Raw genomic sequence first — 24,063 nt, 5'->3', positions numbered from 1 at the left:
CCAATTAACTGTGAAAAACACACACTCTTACATGCCTGTTGTAGTCCAGAGCTATGGTAGAGACTCCAATCTCATTCCATCACATGGCTGACCAGGAATCCTCTCGTACTGCCTGCCATTGTTGGAAGGATTTACAAGTTTATTCAATCTGTTTGTATATATTATGGACACACCTTCCTTGGCCATCAAGTCCTGGAACAGGATTTGAACCCAGAGCTTCTGGATCAGAGTCATGGCACTACCCAGTGCACTCCAAGACCTTCACATTGGGCGATGCTGTCCTTAATAACCGTGACACCTATAAGATGTGTTTCTGTTACAGCATGACTTTGCACCCTTTTTCATGACAAGTTCCCTGCTTCGGGAGAGAGGAACGGGACGTGGATGCTTCTCAGTGTACTATTGGTTAGCACAGAGTTTATGCAATAATAAATTCTAAATTCAGATTTTCAAATCCTTCCACGTCCTCTCTCACTCTACAACATCGTTAACCTCCTGCAGCACTGTGAGAAATCTGGCCTCTTGTGCACCCCCGACCTACATCACTCCATCATTGGTGACTTCACTTTTAGCTGTGAAGCCCCTCAGCTCTGGAATTCTCTCCCTAAACCCTTGTTCCGTTTCCTCGTTAAAATCTACCAGTTTGACTAAGCATTAGATCCACAGTTGCAACCTCTCCTTATGTAGTTCAGTGTCACAGTGGCGAGCGCTGCTGCCTCACAGCGCGAGGCACTCGGGTCCAATTCCCAGCTTGGGTCACTGTTTGTGTGGAGTTTGCATGTTCTTCCAGTGTCTGCGTGGGTTTCCTCTGAGTGCCCTGGTCCAAAGATGTGCGGGTTAGCTGGATTGGCCGTGCTAAGTTGTCCCTTAGCGTCTCAAGATGTACAAGTTTGGGGGATTAGAACGTGGGGTTATGGGGATAGGACTGCGTAAGATGCCCTGTCGGAGAATTGATGCCTTGGCCATGCTAAATTCTCCCTCAGTGTACCTGAACGGGCGCCAGAGTGTGGCGACTAGGGGATTTTCACAATAACTTCATTGCAGTGTTAATGTAAGCCTACTTGTGACACTAATAAATCAATAAATAAGATAATGGATTCAAACCCACCATGGCAGCCAGTGGGATTCAAATTCATTTAACTAATAAAATCTAAAAGCAGGATGAGCATGAAGCTTTGTTGATTGTCATTTAAAACTCATCTGGTTCACTCATGCTGTACTTTCCAGTCTGGCCGATGTGTCACTCCGGACCCACAACTACGTGGTTGCCTTTTAACTGCTCTCATGGGATGGGAAACAAATGTTAGCTTTGCCAATGATCCCCACTCCCCCATTGAAAGAATAAATAATATGTCCAATATATCAAATTCCCATCAACCAAACCTCAAAACCCCACGAGCACAAGGGGAATATCCAGCATTCTCTCTGTTTGAGTGGAAAGAATAAACGGGAAATTTGCAAATCTCGGGGGAAATAACGCAACAGTGAGCGTTTGTGTGATCTTTCGAGTGTGTCTGCACCGCTCATCTCCTGACAGTTAGCCTAGTGTGTAACAGGCGTCGGGCTCACTGTCCACAGCCAACAGTTGGGTCACTGTCAATGACTTCAGTGTCTGTGCTCTGGGAAACGGGATATAATTAGCCCGGATTCCCAGTCCTGGTCATTGTCCAATGACTTCTGCTGGGAAGTGGGCTGATGTGGCTGGTTCCGACACACCTCCACAGCCCAGCCTTCCCCTTGGCAATGCTCAGAGACAAGCCATGAGGAGAGGGCAGGGTGTGAAGGTGATGGAGGCTGGGCAGACGCCGTGAGACATCAGGACAGAAATATATAAAAAAAACCAAGGTCAATCAGAGGAGCCAGGCCACAAGAATCAGCTCGCTCTACAGTCTTTCCATCCCAATTACACCTCACCAACAAAGTTCCTGTATGAGTGTCTCACGTGCTGGTACTACATTCCTCAGCACGTTATTTTTAGGTGACTGGTAACCTATTTATTTTAAATGGGCTAACGCCTTCTGCAAATAGCTGGTCGAGGAATGTGATGTGACTGTGTGAAGCATTCATACATGAACTTCACCAATCGGAAAACATACTCCCATGAGGTCAGAATATTCTTGGCATTGAACAAGTCCATGTGGGAATATCCCAAACTTGCAGCACAGGCCCGGGACTATTCATCGTCAAATGCCAACCTCCCCGTCTTTGGTGGCTTAATAATCACACTTTTGTTTCTGGTGCCGTGAGACCTGCTTCCCTGTCACGTCTCTTTACAGATGACACCAGGAGAAGCCCATCTGATTCACGCTGCCCTCTCTGAATGAAAGGTGGTGGAAGCAGGGTACACAGCGCTGAGACACACAGGTTTGTTCCACTCGTGAATGAAGCTTTTATAACTTTTATTACTCAGAGGAAAATCACATCTCCCTCTCTTCACCGGTGACCTCTCTATTCAAACACTTAATCATTGGGCCTGGGGAATAATTTCTGCTTTACTTTTTTTTTTCCCCTTTGATGAATCCTGTTGCTTTTATGTCTCTTCTCTGCACTGCATCAACAAATCTAGTGGAAAGTTCCAGAATGCCATTTTTTTTTTAACACAACCACCAGATCCTGGCCTGAATGTTGTTGTAACCGGATCCACCCGTACCGTTTTGCCTTGACTTTGCCCCCTGGAATGTCAATCTCGCAACCAGGTAACTGAAGTGGAAGGAGACTAGACTGGTTTCCCCTCTTAATTTGTGCATCCATCGCACTTTCTAGCAGAGGTTTCTCTCTGAGGCACACACGCTTCAAGAGGGGTGGGAGGGGTATTCCCCATGGCAAGGGAATCCTTAAATTCAAACCTCCTTCTTAGGGAGTCCTTCAGCATTTGGGGATGACTTGCTTCTGATTTGTTGTCTGAATTCGAGAAGAAATTAGATATAGCTCTTGGGGGTTAAAGAGATCAAGGGATATGGAGAGGGAAGGGGGCGTCAGGATATTGAATTCAATGATCAGCCACGATCAAAATGAATGCCAGAGCAGGCTCAAAGGGCTGAATGGCCTACTCCTGCTTTCTATGTTTCTATGCTTCCACCTGTACACTCTAATAATGGCTAAAGAATCCAGTATGTGACCCGCAGATTCTGCCAGATGTGACACACAGGTGATGTTGGGAGTGTTGTGTATTTGAGTGTGGTGGGCTGCTGGTCTAGCTAGGGATGTCCACATCTCGTAAATGAATTTTCAAAACTTGCATGGGGTGCGAGTATCATTGGCAAAGCTAGTTGCCCATCGTAATTGGGCAACTAATGAAAAGATGGTGGTGAGCTGCCTTCTTGAACACCTTCAGTGCTATTTGGAAGAGAGTTCCGGTGTTTTGATCTTGAGATTGAGAAGACACAATGGTATAGTTCCAAGGCAGGATGGTGTGTGGATTGGAAGGGCACATGTGGGTGGTATGTGTCCCATGCATCTACTGCCCTGATCCTGGTAGAGGTCATGAGTTTGGAGGATGCTGCTGATGAGGTTCCTTGAGTGCAGTGCATCTTGTATCTGGTACACTCTGTGGTAAACAGGTTGCTTTGTGCTGGGCGGTGTTCGCCTCTCGAGTGTTGTTGGATCTGCACTCACCCAGGGAATTGGAGGGTATTCCATCACACCTCTCGTGCCCGGTAAATGGTGGACAGGCTTTGGAGACTCAGGAGGTGAGTTACTTTCGGCAAGATTCAGAGCCTCTGACCTGCTCCATTGCAGGCATTGTATGTATATGGCTGGTCCAGTTAAGTTTCTGGTCATTGATAACACCAAGGATGTTGATAGTCGGGGATTGAGCAATGGTAATGTTGAGTATTAAGGGGAGGTGATTAGGTTCTCTCACGTTGGAGATGGTTATTGTCAGATGCAAAGGTAATCAGTACAGAGAGGAAGTACTGTGATCAGTGAAGGGGAAGGCAAGAGCTTCCTTGTGGAGTTTGTGGTGGGCCCACCTCCTCCTGAACCTGGTGTAAAAAGCCCTGATCTCGTGTGGCCAACCTTTCCTACCTCCCCGTCAGTACAGATTTCCAGAAGCCTGTGCAACCAGTGCAACAAGAGTCAACTTCAAATCCGGTTCTAATTGCTTTGTGAAACATAAGAACATAAGAACATAAGAAACAGGAGCAGGAGTAGGCCATCTAGCCCTTCGAGCCTGCCCCACCATTCAATAAGATCGTGGCTGATCTGAAGTGAATCAGTTCCACTTTCCCGCTTTCTCCCCATAACCCTTAATTCCCTTGCCTATCAAAAACCTATCTACCCGTGACTTAAATATATTTAGCGAGGCAGCCTCCACCTCTTCAACGGGCAGAGAATTCCAGAGATTCACCACCCTTTGAGTGAAGAAGTTCCTCCTCAACTCCGTTCTAAACCGCCCCCCCTTATCTTGAGGCTGTGCCCTCTAGTCCTGCTGTCCTTTCTGAGCGGGAAGAACTTCTCCATCTCTACCCTATCCATCTCTTTCATCATCTTATACGTCTCAATGAGGTCTCCCCTCATCCTTCTAAACTCTAATGAGTACAAGCCCAGTCTATTCAGCCTCTCCTCATAGCTCAACCCCCTCAACTCCGGTATCAGCCTAGTAAACCTCCTCTGCACTCCCTCCAAGGCCAAAATATCTTTGCGCAGGTGTGGCGACCAAAACTGCACACAGTACTCCAGCTGCGGCCTCACTAGTGCCCTATACAGTTGCAGCAAGACCTCCCTACTTTTATATTCAATCCCCCTCGCTATGAAGGCCAGCATCCCATTTGCCTTCCTGACCACCTGCTGCACCTGCAAACTGGGTTTTTGCGACTCATGCACAAGGACCCCGAGGTCCCTGTGCGCCGTCGCCTGCTGCAGCTGTTCGCCCTTTAAGTAGTAGTCCTTCCTACCATTATTCCGACCAAAGTGGATAACCTCACACTTGCCAACATTATATTCCATCTGCTAGGTCCTCGCCCACTCGCTCAGCCTATCTAGATCCCTCTGCAGACTTTGCACACCCTCCTCACAATTTGCTGTTCCACTTATCTTTGTGTCAAATTTCGACACCCTACACTTGGTTCCCTCCTCCAGATCATCTATATAAATGGTAAATAGCTGAGGCCCCAGCACCGATCCCTGGGGCACTCCACTAGTCACCAACCGCCAATCCGAATAGCACCCATTGACCCCCACTCTCTGCCTCCTATTTGACAGCCAATCCCCTATCCATTTAAAATATTTTAATTGTGACCCCAGCCTCTGTACCGCAGGGGGTGGATCACTCATGTAAAGAAAGGCAACAACAACTGACGGCTTAGTGCCTAGGCTGAACCGATGCTGTGGACCATTAATGTGACTGTGGCTAGTGGTTCTTAATTTTTTTCACATTCGTTTTAAAATATTTGCGTTTATTAATCGTTGAAGGGAGCTTTATATCCACGCGTAAGGTTGCTATGAAATGTGGGAGGGGTGGGCCGGGGAGAGGAAATGAGAAGTTAATGCCAGCTTCTGAACCTTGAAGGACCAGTAATGAGATTCTTCTGCCCGAATCCTTGGGCGATATTCTCAGGTAAAATTGCACTCAGCATCTCCAAAGTTCAGAAACCCGGGAACACAGATCCATTCTTTCAGTCCTCTACCCCTGATTTCACCCCAATATCGCAACACACAGACAATCGTCCTCATTCTCATGAGCCCCTGGCTGCTGTTTGGCTGTGATTTTGCCCATTCGTGTGATAACCCAAACCAGCCCAGATCACACAATGGCACAGTGGTTAGCACTGCTGCCTCACAGCGCCAGGTTCGATTCCCAGCATGGGTCACTGTCTGTGTGGAGTCCGTATGTTCTGCCAGTGTCTGCGTGGGTTTCCCCTGGGTGCTCCGGTTCCCTCTCACAGTCCGAAAGACGTGCTGGTTAGGTGCGTTGACAATGCTAAGTTCTCCCTCAGTGTACCCGAACAGGCACCAGAGTGTGGTCACTAGGGGATTTTCACAGAAAGTTCATTGCAGTGTTAATGTAAGCCTACTTGTGATAACAAATAAACTTTAAATCTGCATCTGCTCTTCATACAGCAATAGTGAAATGGTGTATGTTTAACTGTATTCCATTTGTTAGTGGCTAAGTTACCTGCCCTCCCCACCAAGAACAAATGAGTACCCTTTAACTCAAGATAGAGAGAAAAAAATCAGGGTTAAGCATCAAAGCAAAACGCAGTTTTGATCAATTATACAGTGATAAGTCAGTATTCTTAGCCACAATGGCTTCACTCCTTACACTACACTTTTCCAATAATGTTATAGAAAGGCTGCCGCTTTATTTTTTAAAGTTAATTCATGTCGCAAATAGGCTTACATTCATAAGCTCATAAGATATAGGAGCAGAATTAGGCCATTCGGCCCATCGAGTCCGCGCTGCCATTCGACCATGGCTGCAATGCTCCTCATCGCCATTTTCCTGCCTGCTCCCCATTACCCTTCAACCCGTTACTCTCTGTGTAAAAATTCTGCCTCGTCCATCTCCTTTAAACCTTACCCCTCACACCTTAAACCTGTGCCCCTAGTAATTGACTCTTCCACCCTGGGAAAAAGCCATCCACTCTGTCCATGCCTCTCATAATCTTGTAGATTTCTATCAGGTTGCCCGTCTGTCTAATTGCTCCTTAAATTCACAGTGCAATGAAGTTGCCAAACTCCAGCACGTGTTTGGGTTACACTGAGGGAGAATTTAGCATGGCCAATGCACCTAACCAGCATATCTTTCGGACGTCAGTATTTTGATGGAGTGGGATAATATTATTTAACTCTCCAGGATTTTTCCTGGGCATTTATGTTGGACTTGTGTCCAATTTTCAGAAGTAATTACAAAATTGTGAGAATTGATCACATCATTCAAGATCAGGTAACTTGGTTGACAGAGTAGGCAATGTGCCTTGTGCTATGAGCAGCGTACCCTCTGCTGGCCCTTTATACATATTGGGCGGGGATTAATACTGCGGATTGAGTTGGAAAGCTGGGGTTATTCTGTGATGGAGTTTATAAGCCAATTAACCGCCTTGTAACAGGGCTCTCATCCCTCCAAAGACAGATATCCTGCCTTCAATAGCTAGTGGTCAATTGGAGGGTTGGCACTTCTTCAGTCTCAACAGTGCCACTAGGACTGGTGGCCACAGCTGGGACTGCAAGCAGCCAGGACCAGCAACCATGGTGGTGGTCCCAGAACACAGGTAAGGGGGGGGGTTGGCCTCACTGGGGCCAATCAGGCACGTGCTAGTAAGGGGGTAGGAGAGAGTATGGTTGGTAACAACAGGTGTTGTGTTCCTGGGGGATGGCACTTGCCACCTGGGGGGAGGGGTGGAAGCTTGCCCTTTGTTGGCCACAGTGTGTCTGATCAGCAGGTCCCAAATGACAGGGCTGCCAACTAGGGTGGGATCCCCACATGACGGTAGCTCCCATAGAGTGTGTGGGGATGGTGCAGAAACTAGAACAAAGAACAAAGAAAATTACAGCACAGGAACAGGCCCTTCAGCCCTCCAACTGACCATGCTGCCCGACTGAACTAAAACCTTTTACCTTTCCAGGCACAGCATCCCTCTATTCCCATCCTTTTCATGTGTTTGTCAAGATGCCCCTTAAAAGTCACCATCTTATCCACTTCCACTACATCTCCCGGCAACGATTTCCAGGCACCCACTACTCTCTGTGTAAAAAACCTGCCTCGTACATCCCCTTTAAACCTTGCCCCTTGCACCTTAAACCTGTGGCCCCCTACTAATTGACTCTTTCATCCTGGGAAAAAGCTTCTGACTATCCACTCTGTCCGTGCCTCTCAATCTTGTAGATTTGTATCGGATCGCCCCTCAACCACATGGTTCCAGTGAGAACAAACCAAGTTTCTCCAACCTCTCCTCATAGCTAACGCCCTCCATACCAGGCAACGTCCTGGTAAATCTTTTCTGTACCCTCTCCAAAGCCTCCACATCCTTCTGGTAGTGTGGCGACCAGAATTGAACACTAAACATAGCATTTGTGTCTGCGTTCACAGAGGAAAGTACAAGAAACTCACTGAAATATTGGGGAGCCAAGAGGATTGAGGACCTGAGGAAATCAGTAAAAAAGCATCGGTGATGTAAATAATGAGACTAAAAGTTGATGAATTCCCTAGAGCGGATGATCTACATCCCAGAGGTAAAAATTATAGAATCACTACAATGCAGCAGGAGGCCATTTGGTCCATTGAGTCTGTACCGAATGCAATCCCATCCAGGCCCTATCCCCTATCCCATAACTCCCACATATTTATTCCTAGCTAGTCCCCCTGACACTAAGGGGCAATTTAGCATGGCCAATCCACCTAACCTGCACATCTTTGGACTGTGGGAGGAAACCGGAGCACCCAGGGGAAATCCACACATACTCGGGGAGAACGTGCAAACTCCACACAAACAATGACCCAAGCCGGGAATCGAATCCAGGTCCCGGGTGCTGTGAGGCAGCAGTGTTAACCACTGTGCCACCATGCCACCCCAGCAGAATTACAAAATTCCTACTGGGCTTGGCAGGCTGGATGCAGGGTGAAAGCTTCCCTTGGCAGACAGGGTCCACCACCAGGGTACCCAGTCTCAGAGTAATGCGATAGGCAATTCAGGGCCACGATGGGGAGGAATTTCTTCAATCAGAGGGTGGTGAATCTTTGGAATTGTCCGCCTCAGAGAGCTCTGCAGTTGTATGTGCAAAAGAGAGGTCGGTAGATCCCTAGAGACCAAGGGAAATGGGGATAGTGCAGGATGAATGCTTTGAGGCAGAAGATTAGCATTGCCTCCTTGAATGACAGAGCAGGGGCCAAATGGTCAACTCCTGCTCCCGTCTTTCCAATTGGCCACTTAAGGGCCTCAATTGACCTCAGGGTGAGAAGGCTACCCCTGATTATGTCAGAGTGAGTGGCAAGGAGGGTGGGCACTGTAGTCCTCCCCACCTCCGTCCACCACAGCCCTCCCTCCAGATTCCATGGTCCCCTGCATCCCAGAGCTAGGATGATTTTCCTAGATTAGATTCCGCTCGTAGAGTCAGAGCTACGAGATTTTCGGGAAAGGAGTATCGGATCGGTCAGTTGTGGTTGGCCTGTGTGAGACCCAGGCCCATGTTAAAATCCTGCTACGGGATGACGTCATGGGCTACAATACTGTCATCTGAATTAGGCACATCTACGACTTCTCTGTGCTTGAATTCAAGTGAGGAGCAGATAGGGAAAGATCATCCTCACCCCCACAACTCCCTGAACCCCTCCCCTCACAAGTATTATACTGAGCGGAGGAGGGGGGTTAGATCTGACTCTGAAAATGTGTGTGTAATAATAAATCTGTTTGAATCCTCATCAGGATTGAATTGTAATACAGCATTGGGCATTCTAGCACTGAGATGGGAGGAGTGCGCTGTCTGCCTCCAGCTCAATTACTCCACACGTGACAACATACAGTTAAATGATTTCTCCAGCTGATTAAACGGCCTAGCCTGTGCTTTTCCAATGGAAATCAGAAAGATCACCCAGGTTTCTCCAATAAACCACAGAATTATTATTTTACTATAAAACCAGTCTTGTCAAGTTAAAGGCAAAAATTATTAACATACAATGTGAAATACAAAAACATAATAAGAACTCTCAGTACACACACACACACGCACAAACACACACACATTCATGCACATACGCACACACACACTTATGCACGCACGTACACGCACACACACATATGCACTCATGCATGCACATGCACACACCCTCATGCATGCACACACACACACACACATGCACACACACGCATACACTCACGCATGCACACACACACACACACACACAGATTCATGCACACACACACATGCTCATGCACACACACCCACACACACATATATGCACGCACACTCTCATGCATGCTCACACTCACATGTATGCATGCATGCAGACATACATACACTCACACACACACACACACACACACACACACACACACACACACACAAAGCCAAAGACCACCATCTGGCCCTTTTATGAACAGTTCACTCAGATGAAGAGGGTTCCAGTTTCTTTAAAACTGCTTAATTACCTTTTCTTGTAAAATGCGTTCTTTTCCAAGAACAGCAGCAACCAGAGTCCTAACGTTAACCCTTTAAGAGATAGTGTCTTTTAAAAAAACACACCTTTTTCCAGAATGTTCTCATAATAAAAGCTGAACCATTTTCCGTAATCCAAGTATTTATGACAGACACCACACTGGGAAGAATACTGACATAATTCCCATACATGTTGCCTTGTCTAAGGAAATACAAAAATGAAGAAAGATTTGGGAAAAGTCTATTTTCTGGAGATCAAAAAATTATGGGATGGTTTGATATCCTGGAGATGTGGGTTCGAATCCCGCCACGGCAGATAGTGAAATTTGAATGGAATAAATATCTGGAATTCAGAATCTACTGATGACCATGAAGGCATTGTCAATTGTTGGAAAAAACCCATCTGGGTCACTAATGTCCTTTAGGGAAGGGAAATCTGCCATCCTTACTGGTCTGGCCCACATGTGGCTCCAGAGCCACAGCAATGTGGTTGACTCTTAAAATGCACTCAGGGATGGGCAACGTCCATACCCCATGAATGGGCAAAAAAAATTACAAAAGTGTTGGATAGGGGAGATAAAAATAACAACAAATGTTAAAGGGACCAGGTAAGTATGCAAGGCATTTAACACAGCGAAAAAGAGAAAGGTTTTTACAACAGGGCATTGTGAGGACATGAAATAGAGGTTGTGATTGAAGCAAAGATCATGTTAATATTTAAGAATAGGTTGTGGTTCGTTTCTTAAAGGAAATCAGATTAAAGGGATACAGGAATGGGGTGAGCATATAAGATTGGGGCTTTTGCTGATCTTGAGGAATAGCGCCAGTATGGATTAGATGGGCCAAATGGCTTGTGTTTGTGTTGTAGTTCTGAAGTAAAGCCATAAAGCCTGTACCTGGCGCTAACAAAGGAAAAGCCAGGCAGTGTGCCTGAATGACCTTGTCCCAGATTGCCTGGATTCATTACAGTTCATCTGCTGCTGCAACAAGTCCACAGCAGACGCCATTTTCCTGGCCCAACACTCAATCCTGAAATACCTAGATAACAAAGACGCTTATATCAAACTCCTCTTCATAGACTACAGCTCAGCCTCTAACATCATCATTCCTATAAGACTCCAAATTTCATAGCCTGGGGCTTGGTTCCTCCTTCTGCAACTGGATCCTACACTTCCTAACCCACAGACCGCAGTCAGTAAGGACAGGCAACAACACCATCCTCAACACTGGTGCTTTGCAAGTAAGGGGTTTGCAGAGCACTCAGCCCCTTACTAGACTCCTTGTACACCTCTGAATGTATGGCCAAATTCCCGTGCAACTCAATTTTCAATTGTTCTGCTGACACCACCATTGTAGGTCGGATCTCAAACAATGACGAGACGCTGCACAGGAAAGACAGAGAATCTGGTGCACTGGTGTGGCGACAATAATCTCTTCCTCAATATCAACAAACTGATTGAAATAGTCATCAACTTCAGGAAGTGTAATGGAGAGTATGACCAATGTGGACAAAGTAGAAATGGTTGAGAGCTTCAAATTTTTGGGTATCCAGATTACCAAAAATGTGTCCTGGTCCCCCCACACCGACACTATAGTTAAGAAGACTGACCAATGCCTCTACTTTCTTGGGAGACTAAGGAAATTTGGCATGTCCCTGGATCACACCAACATTTACATTCTTTCTGATTGTATCACTGCTTGTTACGGCTCCTGTTCTGTCCAAGATGGCAAGAAACTATAAAGGGTCATGAATGACACGAAGTCCATCACGCAAACCAGCCTCCCGTCTGTTGACTGTGCCTGTACTTCCTGCTTTCTTGGAAAAGCAGCCAATATAATCAAGGACCCCACATACCCAAGACATTCTCTCTTGACCTTCTTCCATTGGGGAAAAGATACAAAAGTCTGAGGTCACGTACCAACCGACTCAAGAGCAGTTTCTTCCCTGCTGCGGTCAGACTTTTGAATGAACCTACCTCACGTTAAGTTAATCTTTCTCTGCACCCTAGCTATGACTACATTCTGCACTGTCTCGTTTCCTTCTCTGTGAACGGTGTGCTTTGTCTGTATAGCGTGCAAGAAATAATACTTTTCACTGTATGCAAATACATGTGACAATAATAAATCAAATCAAACCAAACCATAAAGTAATTTTGTACAGCACTTCAGGAATTCACATTTGATTTGGTTTTTTTTCTCTTATGGAACAGATAATGATGAAAATAAGGTCAAAGCCAAAATGAAGGGGATTTAGCAAATAGAAGTATTTTAAATCCTGTGAAGAGTCTCCAGTGATGACTCATACAGCCATACCTAATTAGAGGCTCCTAATTTAGTCCTTAACAGCAAGAGGAAGGGTAGCACTCAGAGACAATCTAGGCCAATGTAACCCAAGGTACTTGAGGCAATATAACTAGTAAATTTAGTAGAAAGGGAAAAAAAATCCCTCAAATCTGCTTCAATCTTCTATTAATCAATTCCCAATTTATACTTTTGGCAATAAATCAACCATCTTGTGGCTTGAATTAGGCTTATTTGCTACTTAATTATACAGCGACCAGTAAAACGAATGGGGATTTGTGACTGGTGCCAACAGTATTTTCAAGGATTTTTCTTGTCCTTTTAATCATTTCAGGCCCATTTCAGACTCGCTTTTTTTAAACTTTTTGCTGCTTTCTGGATTTGAGTGTGCTGCCGGCACGCTGGAATAAAATGAACGACAGAGAATGCAGCTTGCTGCTGCTTTTTAACATTGAAGCTGAATTTTTGCCCCCTGCCTCCCCTCCCTTCCGCTCCCCCACCCCCCCCAATGAAGTTGGGAATGGAGGCAAGGGGCTTGAAAGGGGACATGATGGCCTAGGGGTATTATCGCTAGACTATTAATCCAGAAAATCAGCTAATGCTCGAGGGACCCGCGTTCGAATCCCGCCACGGCAGATGGTGGAATTTGAATTCAATAATAAAAAATATCTGGAATTAAGAATCTACTGATGACCATGAAACCATTGGCGATTGTCAGAAAAACCTATCTGGTTCACTAATACCCTTTAGGGAAGGAAATCTGCCACCCTTACCTGGCCTGGCCTACATGTGAATCCAGAGCCACAGCAATGTGGTTGACTCTCAACTGCCCTCAGGCAACTAAGAATGGGCAATAAATGTTGGCCAGCCAGCGATGCCCATGTTTCCCAATTGAAAAAATAATACTGGTACCATCTGATGTGCCAGTTTCAGCGTTCCATTCCTGATGCCTCCAATGTGAGAGGGACAGGAATTCCACTCTGCTAAGGCCAGCGAAAGTTGTATGTAAACTCAGTAAGAGCTTGTTAGAGGGGCCGGATGGAATTCTGAAGGCTGTCTATATGTTGCAAGTCTGCTTAGGAGAGATAAGAGAGGTGATGGCCTAGTGGTATTATCACAAGACTATGAATCCAGAAACTCAGCTAATGCTCTAGGGACCTGGGTTCGAATCGCCGCCACGGCAGATGGTGGAATTTGAATTCAATAATAAAAAATATCTGGAATTAAGAATCTACTGATGACCACGAAACTGTTGTCGGAAAAACCATCTGATTCACTAATGCCCTTTAGGGAAGAAAATCTGTCATCCTTTCTTGGTCTGGCTGATGTGTGACTTTAGAGTCACTGCAGTGTGGTTGAGTCTCAATAAATGTTGGCCCATGTCCCACAAATGATTAAATACTGTATAGGTCATGACTATCCCAGGCCATCACCCCAGCTCTGTAAGAGGAACAATGGGACAAAGGAGTGTCGTGATATTATAATGTGCACCCTTAAGGGGATGTATCTTAAACTACTGTCAGTGATACATTGATGGGGCATGACATAGTGGTGCCATGATGTAGTCAGTCTACAAGCAGCACTGGTCACTGTCAGACATGCGCCTCACTGTCTCCCAGTGAACATCACTGTATATAGTCTTATCTTTAAATAAAAAGCCCTCATTGTTTCACTATTGTTTCACCAGTCCTCGTTTATGATTGATATGCTTATGTTGAAGATGAAATCAAACGTAACATGTTGGCAGCGATGGGAATCACACTTTTGCAATATTTGACTGCAAAATACTCAAGCTCTTCACACAACAGAAGATAAGAACTGGTGTAGAACAATCATCAGTAGTCACCATGTGTAAAGATTATGCAACTTTTTAGGGACTTGCACACTGTGACTCTGTCCTGGACTTTGTTGGAAGGTACTGTTTAAGGAGGCTTGGTGAACTCTTGCAATGTATCTTGTAGATGGTACACATGGCTGCCACTGTGCACTGGTGGTGGATGGAATGAAGGGTTAAACTGGTGGATGGGGTACCCATCAAGCGGGCTGTTTTGTCCTGGATGGTATGAAGCACCTTGAGTGTTGATGGAGCTGCACCCATCCAGGCAAGTGGTAAGTATTCCATCACGCTCCTGACTTGTGCCTCTCAGAAGTTGGATGGGCTTTGGGGTGGCAGGGAACATAAGAGCATAAGAAATAGGAGCAGGAGTAGGCCATCTAGCACTTCGAGCCTGCCCCGCCATTCAATAAGATCATGGCTGATCTGAAGTGGATCAGTTCCACTTTCCCGCTTTCTCCCCATAACCCTTAATTCCCTTGCCTATCAGAAATCTACCTACCCGTGACTTAAATATATTCAACGAGGTAACCTCCACCACTTCAATGGGCAGAGAATTCCAGAGATTCACCACCCTTTGAGTGAAGAAGTTCCTCCTCAACTCTGTTCTAAACTGCCCCCACCCCTTATCTTGAGGCTGTGCCCTCTAGTCCTGCTGTCCTTTCTAAGCGGGAAGAATCTCTCTACCTCTACACTATCCATCCCTTTCATTATCTTGTAAGTCTCTATAAGATCCCCCCTCAGCCTTCTAAATTCTAACGAGTACAGACCCAGTCTATTCAATCTGTCTTCATAAGCTAACCCCCTCATCTCCGGTATCAGCCTGGTGGGACTGAGTTACTCTCCACAGAATTCCCGGACTCTGAGTTGCTTTTTCAGCCACAGTATTTATATGACTAGTCCAGTTAATGTAAACCCCCAGGACATTGATAATGGTGGATTTAGCAATGGTAATGCCACTGAATGCCAAGAGGAGATGGCTGAATTTGCTTTTGCTGGAGATGCTCATTGCCTGGCATGTGTGTGATGCTAATGTTACTTGCTACTTAGCAGCCCCAGACTGAATGCTGTCCAGGTCTTGCTGCATTTGGACATAGATTGACTCAGTACCTGAGGAGTTGCGGATGGTGCTGAACACTGTACAATCATCAGTGAACATCCCTATTTCTGACCTTATGATGGAAGGAAGGTCACTGATGAAGCAACTGAAGACAGATGGGCTGAGGTCACTACTTTGAGGAACTCTTGCAGTGATCTTCTGGAGCTTACTCCAATCACAGAATACTACAGTGCATAAGAGGCTCTTTGGTCTATCGAGTCTGCACTAATGCATGAAAGTCTCTGACCTGCCCCCCTAATCCCACTTGCCAGCACCTTTATGCCAATCAATGGAGAATTTTGCCTGATTCCCATCAGCTCCTCAATGACACACTTACTCAAATGCTGCCTTTATGCCCAGAGCAGTCACTCTCACCTCACCTCTGGATTTCAGCACTTGTATCCATATTTGGAGCAGAGGGGTCAGGAACTGAGTGGCTGTCATGGAACCCAAGCTGAGCATTAATGAGCAGGATATTGCTGTGTAAGTGTCAATGACCACTCCCATTATTACTGATGATTAAAAGCAGGCTTAATGGGCACCAATTGTCCCAGTTTGCAATGCCCTCCACCTCACCTCATTTCCACCCCCCCCCGCTACAAATTCCACCTGGAACAATTAGATACGACAGACAAGAATCTATTCTCAAACCCAATCCAACAGCTGCCTGGTTTTAACCTTCTGAGGGAAAGAGCTGTAACTAAATTCCCAGCATGAGAAGATATAAAATTGGTTGTGTTTAGTGATGCTTCACATGCCAATCTGCCAGATGGACATTCAAGCAGTACTGGATTCATAATATTCAGAATATTATGAACATTCATAATATTCTGGATTCATAATATAAGGAAGGAAAATGTTGCCCCTTGGTCTGGAAAGCAAAGAAAATAAGAAAGGGTTTAATAAAGAAACATCATTACTCCAAACTCAGGGCCTCACCCTGTGCCAATCCAAGCTCCTCACAATTCTACACAGTTTCTTATTTATAGTAAATCAGCTGGTCAGCTGACTGTTACATCCCTCTGTAATTGGTGCAGTGGTTTACTGGGTCAGCTGACCCTTACATCTTGTTCCCATTGGTCACATTGCAACCAAAATAAAGTTGTCACTGGTTACATTCTAACAAGTGTGGTCTACCCTCAACAAGCTCAGGAGGGATTTGCCTTTACAAATGGGGTATTGGTGTCAGCCTCCTATGTGCCTGTGAGAGAGAAAAAAAACTATGTACGCCATCATAGAAGAGTGTTCTATTTCAGATTCAGCAGAGGCCTTTCTGTACCCTCCACAGCAGGACTGGAAGGAACTGCTTGGATGAGGGACTTTACATTCACTAAATAAATAAAACCGGCTGAGTTGGATTTATCCTGTGCTTTGGGCCCAGGACCTACCTGGGGAATTTTCCATACTGCTGGAAAAATGCCAGTGTTTTAGCTGTACTGGAACAGCTTGGCTAGGGGCCATTCATAAGGATGACACCAAAATGTATCATTTATACATTTTATACAATATACATTTCCTCATGAATGAACAAGGAAGAGGATTGATCCAGTAGGGGCCTTTAAAGTTATGAAGCATTTTGACAGAGTGAATACAGAGAGCGAGAGAAAATGAAAGAACGTTTCCTTCTGTGGGGAAGAGCATAACTCGACTGACGTCAATGCAAGGTAGTCAACAAGAAATTCAATTGAGAATTCTGGAGAACCATCTTTACCCAAAGGAGGGTGGGAATGTGGAACCAGTGAGTGGTTGAAGCAAATAGTGCAGGTGAACTGTAGACAAGCATTTGGCTGAGATGAGCTATGATGATAGATGTAGATAAGAAAAGATAGCAGGGGGTTGGGGGGGGGTGGGGGTGCAAGGTAGGGAATAGCTCCCCAAACACTGGCCTGAACTGGTTGGACAGAACGGATTGTGTGGTCACTGTCCCTTTAAGGATCAATCTGCCAAGTAAGGGTCACATGACCGAGGGGAACCAATTGGGCTGCATTGTTGTGGTTAAGTGTGAGCTCCCTGTGACATCTCACTTCCAGCAGGAGGCTTTGGTAAAAGTGGCACAGTGGTTAGTACTGCTGCCTCACAGTGCCAGGGACCCGGGTTCAATTCCTGGCTTGGGTCACTGTCTGTGCAGAGTTTGCACATTCTCGCCGTGTCTGCGTGGGTTTCCTCCGGGTGCTCCGGTTTCCTCCCACAGTCCAAAAATGTGCTGATTAGGTGCATTGGCCATGCAAAATTCTCCCTCAGTGTACCTGAACAGACACCTACTAAGGTATTTTCACAGTAACTTTATTGCAGTGTTAATGTAAGACTATTTGTGACACGAATAAATATACTTTAAAGCCACATGTCTCTACCTCAGAGCAACCCGCAGACCTAGTGATGGCTGCCGTGGGAGTCTAAATGTGTCCCACCCAAAACCCAGTCTGCAGGTGCAGCAGGTGATCAAGAAGGCGAATGGGATGCTGGCCTTCATAGCGAAGGGGATAGAATATAAAAGTAGGGAGGTCTTGCTGCAACTGTACAGGGCACTGGTGAGGCCGCAGCTGGAGTACTGTGTGCAGTTTTGGTCGCCGCACTTGCGCAAAGATATTTCGGCCTTGGAGGGAGTGCAGAGGAGGTTCACTGGGCTGATACCGGAGTTGAGGGGGTTGGACTATGAAGAGAGATTAAATAGACTGGGTCTTACTTGTTGGAGTTTAGAAGGATGAGGGGGGATCTTATTGAGACGTATAAGATAATGAAGGGGACGGATAGGGTAGAGGTAGAGAGATTCTTCCCGCTTAGAAAGGACAGCAGGACTAGAGGGCACAGCCTCAAGATAAGGAGGGGGCAGTTTAGACTGGAGTTGAGGAGGAACTTCTTCACTCAAAGGGTGGTGAATCTCTGGAATTCTCTGCCCGTTGAAGTGGTGGAGGCTACCTCGCTAAATATATTTAAGTCACGGGTAGATAGGTTTTTGATAGGCAGGGGAATTAAGGGTTATGGGGAGAGGGCGGGAAAGTGGAACTGATCCACTTCAGATCAGCCATGATCTTATTGAATGGCGGGGCAGGCTCGAAGGGCTAGATGGCCTACTCCTGCTCCTATTTCTTATGTTCTTATGTTCTTATCTGTTTCATCCCCACTCCCGACCCTGCTAATACTAATCTGAAACCTTTTTCTGTATCAAGTAAGGGCAAACTCATGCAAAAATCTTAATTTGAATCTGCTTTCCACTGAAGGTGTGTTTCCAACCCTAGAACAAACCTGGCTTCTGTACCCTGCCTCTCAAAATATAATTGTTTGCAGCAGTCACCGATTGTCACACCTCTCTGAGTGTAATTCTTACTCTAGAGGGAGTGCAGAGGAGGTTTACCAGATTGATTGCTGGAATGGCGGGACTGACGTATGAGGAGAGGTGGAGTGGGTTAGGATTGTATTCACTGGAATTCAGAAGAATGAGGGGGGGAATCTCATAGAAACCTATAAAATTCTAACAGGACTGGACAGGGTAGATGCAAGAAAGGGGCGTCCAGAACCAGGGATCCCACTCTGAGGATACACGGTAAACTGTTTAGGACAGAGATGAGGAGACATTTCTTCAACCAGAAAGTGACCAGCCTGTGGAATTCGCAACCAGAGAAAGTAGTTGCGGCCAAAACATTTGAAGCAGTTACTCTTGGGATGAAGCGGGTCAAAAGATATGGGGGGGAAAGACAAGATCAACTGTTGAATTGCATAATCAGCCATGATCAGAATGAATAGTGCAGCAGGCTTGAAGGGCTGAATTGCCTCCTCCAGCTCCTATTTTCTGTGTCTGTGTTTCTATGTAACGGGAACAAAAATTGTCTTTGTGTTCTCTTTCCACAGCAGGAAGGAGAGATTGAGAATAGGTAACCTGAGACCACTCACCTCTTAAAAGAAGAGTCTTAAGGAAAGCCATGGGAAGGGAAGCAATGGAAACCATTGAAGATAAGAGAAATCGGAGGTCATCTGAGTTTGGCCTTTCCGGAAGATGTCACAACAGGGACGTCGCACCTGAAGTGCCTCACTCTATTCATCCCCTGTGGGCATCATTTCCAAGGAAGTTCAACTTTGAGACAGTGGGGTTCAGCTGGATCCCCTGTAGAATGTGCAGTTCTTGGCACCTAAGTATAGAAAATGCATTAATTCATAGAAACCCTACAGTGCAGGAAGAGATCATTTGGCCCATCGAATCTGCACTGACCACAATCCCACTCAGGCCCTACCCCCATATCTCTACATATTTTACCCACTAATCTACACATCTCAGAATACTAAGGGGCAATTTTAGCGTGGCCAATCAACTTAACCCACACATCTTTGGACTGTGGGAGGAAACCAAAGCACCCGGAGGAAACCCACACAGACAATGTGCAAACTCCACACAGACAGTGACCCAAGCCGGGAATCGAACTCAGGTCCCTGGAGCTGTGAAGCAGCAATGCTAACCACTGTGCTACCGTACCGCTCGAAACTCAGAAAACAGCATAGATTCACTAGATACTAACAGGGATCGGAAGTTCAAATTATGTAAAAGGAGTTGAGGTACCTGGATACGGATGCTCAAGCAGAGATTTAGAGTCACGTAAAATTTTGAAGTGTTTTTGATAGGGTGAACACGGAAAGTTAACCTCCTCTGGTTGGGGAATTAATAGCAATTCGCCATAAATTAGAAATGACCACTAAAACAATGAGAAGAAAGATTCGGAGAATTTTATTTTTGCACAGAGATGTTGGGGTGGTGCTGAGATGTTTGCCGCATTGAGTGTTTGCCTTAGGGATCACTACACCTGGGATGAAAGGATTCTCTTTCATTTTTCAATGTTGAACTGGCTAGGCCAAAACCCATTGGCATTTAGGATAATGGGAGGTGATCTTGTAAGATTCTGAAGGAATTAGATGCTGAGAGAATGTTACCCCACATGAGGGGATCTAGAACTAGGTAACATTGTCAGTCAAACAAGGCGATATTTCAGTTGAAACAGAGAATCAGAGATTCCCTACAATTTGACCCACCAAGTCTGTACTGGCTCTCTGACAGTGCATCTTCCTTAGGACCTTCCTGCCCACGCTCTCCCTCCCTACCCTCGTAACCTTTACGTGCATTTACCATGGCCAATCCACCTAACCTATGTGGGTGGCATGGTAGTGCAGTGGCGAGCATTGATCCCTCATAGTGCCAGGGACTCGGATTCGATTCCCAGCTTAGGTTACTGTCTGTGAGAAGTCTGCACATTCTTCCTGTGTCTGTGTGGGTTTCCTGTGGGTGCTCCGGTTTCCTCCCACAGTCCGAAAGACGTGCTGGTTAGGCGCGTTGGTCATGCTAAATTCTCCTTCAGTGTACCCGAACAGGCACCAGTGACTTGGGGATTTTCACAGTAACTTCACCACAGTGCTAATGTAAACCTGCATATCACAATAATAAATGAACTTAAGTATGTTTGGAGCATGGGACGAAACCGGAGCACCCAGAGGGAGCCCGACGCAGATACGGGGAGACTCCGCACAGGCAGTCACCCTAGGTCGGAATTGAACCCAAATCCTTGGTGCTGCGAGGCAGCAATGCTAACCACTGTACCACTTTTAATTCTGACTAACTAGCGCATGCTTCTCATCTAGATTATAATGGGGAAGAGATTCAGGGAAATCTGCGTAAAATGGCTACAAGAGGTTTCTGTCAATCAACACTACACTTCATTATTTGACCATTGTTTAGCTTTAGGTGCTCTATGTGGGATTTGTGCAGATCTGAGGTATAACAGTGGATTAAGTTCTGAATTTCATATTATTTCAACCCGTTTCTATAGAACAAAGTTGGCTTTAACTTTTGAATGGGGGACTTAGAAATACGTGAAGTGCTGTAGAATTAGAAAGAGGCAGCTTTTGAACAATTGCTGGGATTTAAGCTGGAGGAGAATTTTAAAGGCATTACAGAAGCTTTTTGCATAGAATGTGAAATAAAAACAGACCCAAGCATCACAAGGCCATAAATGTATGTCCATTGAGATCAAGAGAGTGGTTCTCATTGCTAGAAAAATGTTGATGCGAGTGAAGCATGTCTAAGGGCAACCCTTCTTGTGAGGATCTTTTTTTTCAGGAGTCTGATTGATGACATAATCAAGCCTTGGTAGAAAGTTCTGTTTTCTTTTCCATCTTTCTTTACAGTTGGACTTTTTTCTTTTTCTTCCCAGTGGCTGCAAAAGAAAGAAAGGCTTCCAACAATGGGGCACCTTTCACAAGCGCAAGACATCGCAAAGCGCCTGATGGTCACTGAAGTACCTTCGAAGTGCAGTCGCTGTAAGAATGCGGGAAAGAGAGCAGCCAATTTGCACAGAGCAAGATCCCACGGGCAGACAGACCTGCGATAATGACTGGAAAATCTGGGCTGTGTTAGATGATGTTGGTTGAGGGATAAGTATGGGTCAGAACAGGGAAGGCCTTTCCTACTTATTGTTCAAATAATCTCACAGGATCTGTCTTCTCCTCATAACGCAGCTGAACAGGTTGAGTATCAACTCCAATATCCTTCCAAACTCGCCATTGGTTTGCGGGAAGGGCAGGAGAGATTCCTGATCGGCCACACTTGACGTGGAATGGCGCCCCTGAGGGTATATAAGCTCCTGGCAACAGATTAGTGAATTGTCTTGGGACTACTAGCAATGGGAACAGACAAAAGTCTATCTTAGTGCACCAGTAGATGCAGGAAAAGAATTGGAACAACACTGATCTGACTTTCACAGCCCTGTGTGTGTGAATCAAAAGGTTCCCTTGATTTGCTGCAGTTGGAGGGAGTGGCAGACCTTGACATCAAGGCCGCATTTGACCAAGCGTGGCATCAAGGAGCCCTAGCAAAACTGGAATCAATGGTTATCAGGGGGCAAACGCTCTGCTGGTTGGCATCATGCCTGGTACATAGGAAGATGGTTGGGGTTGTGGAGGGTCAGTCGTCTCAGCTTCAGGACATCGCTGCAGGAGTCCCTCAGGATAGTGTCCTAGACCCAACACTATTCAGCTGCTTCACCAATGATCTTCCCTCCATCATAAGGTCAGAAGTGGGGATGTTCGCCGATGGTTGCACAATGTTCAACATCATTCGCGACTCCTCAGTTACTGAAGCAATCCATTTTCAAATGCAACAAGATCTGGACAATATCCAGGCTTGGGCTGACAAGCGGCAAGTAACATTCGTGCCACACAAATGCCAGGCAATGACCATCACTAATAAGAGACTCTCTAACCACCGCCCTTTGACATTCAATGGTGTTTCCAACACTGAGCCCCCCACTGTCAACATCCCTGGGGTCACCATTGATCAGAAACTCAACTGAACTCACTGCATAAACACAATGACTATAAGAGGAAGTCAGAGGTTGGCGATATTGTGGCGATTAACTCACCTCCTGACTCCCCAAAGCTTATCCACCATTTACAAGGCACAAGTCAGGAATGTGATGGAATATTCCCACTTGCCTGGATGGGTGCAGCTCCAACAACATTCAAGAAGCTTGACACCATCCAGGACAAAGCAGCCCCTCTGATTGGCATCACATCCACAAACATTCACTCCCTCCACCACCGACGCTCAGTAGCAGCAGTGTGTACTATCTACAAGATGCACTGTAGCAATTCACCAGAGATCCTTAGGCAGCACCTTTCAAACTCATGACCACTTCCATCTAGAAGGACAAGCAGCAGATGTATGGGAACACCTGCGAGTTCCCCTCAAAGCTACTCACTATTTTGACGTGGAAATATATCGCTGTTCCTTCGCAGTCACTGGGTCAAAATCCTGGAATTCCCTCCCTAACGGCCTTGAGGGTCAACTCACAGAACATGGACTGCAGCGATTCAAGAAGGCGGCTCACCACCAGCTTCTCAAGGGCAACCAGGGATGGACAATAAATGCTAGCCAGACAGCGACGCCCATGTCCCATGCATGAATAAAAAAAACTTGGTCCTATGCATGCACTTCATATAGAAATTGAAACTTTTTTGGCAGTTGTAGAAAGCATAAGAAAGGTGACTAATTACACCTGGAAACAGGTTTGTGTCTCAGGGTTGGACAATTTTACCAACAGATCTTTAACTTCTCCAGTACTGCTGCCTCACGGTGCCAGGGACCCGGGTTCAATTCTGGCCTTGGATCACTGTCTGTGTGGACCCTGCATGTTCTCCCCATAATGCAATGGGTTTCCTCCGGGCACTTTGGTTTCCTCCCACAGTCCAAAGAGGTGAACGTTAGGAGATTGGCCATGTTAAATTGCCCCTTAGTGTCAGAGGGATTAGCAGGGTAAATACATGGGGTTATGAGGATAGGGCCTGGTTATCAGTGCAGGCTCGATGGGCCGATCGGCCCCCTTCTGTACTGTAGGGATTGTATGATAAATAGGAATTTTGTCCCAGCATGCTTATGTACACATTCTTTCAAACAAAACCAAAATGGAGGCCGTTCCTTCCTCAACTTTAAAACAGGAAAAGCAGAATTTAGAAATATCTTGTCATCAAGAATGAACTAAAATAATATACTCTTTACTCCAGGGTGTGATTTGAGCCAGTTCATTTGAAAGGCAAATTGTAAGATGTCAAAGTTTTAGGAAACCTTGTGATTAACACTCTTAATTTATAGACTGTAAGGCAGGTTAAAAAATCCACCTGACCTGTCAACAGCAATTAGCCTCTCTGATATTGTATATTGATTTTACAGAATAGTGAAAATAATATTCTTGGTTTGATAATG

The sequence above is a fragment of the Carcharhinus amblyrhynchos genome, chromosome 2, assembly GCF_965287045.1.
Source record: "Carcharhinus amblyrhynchos chromosome 2, sCarAmb.v2.hapA, whole genome shotgun sequence".
Classification (NCBI taxonomy): domain Eukaryota; kingdom Metazoa; phylum Chordata; class Chondrichthyes; order Carcharhiniformes; family Carcharhinidae; genus Carcharhinus; species Carcharhinus amblyrhynchos.
The sequence above is the reverse complement of the archived record's forward strand: the minus strand, read 5'-3'. Positions refer to the sequence as shown.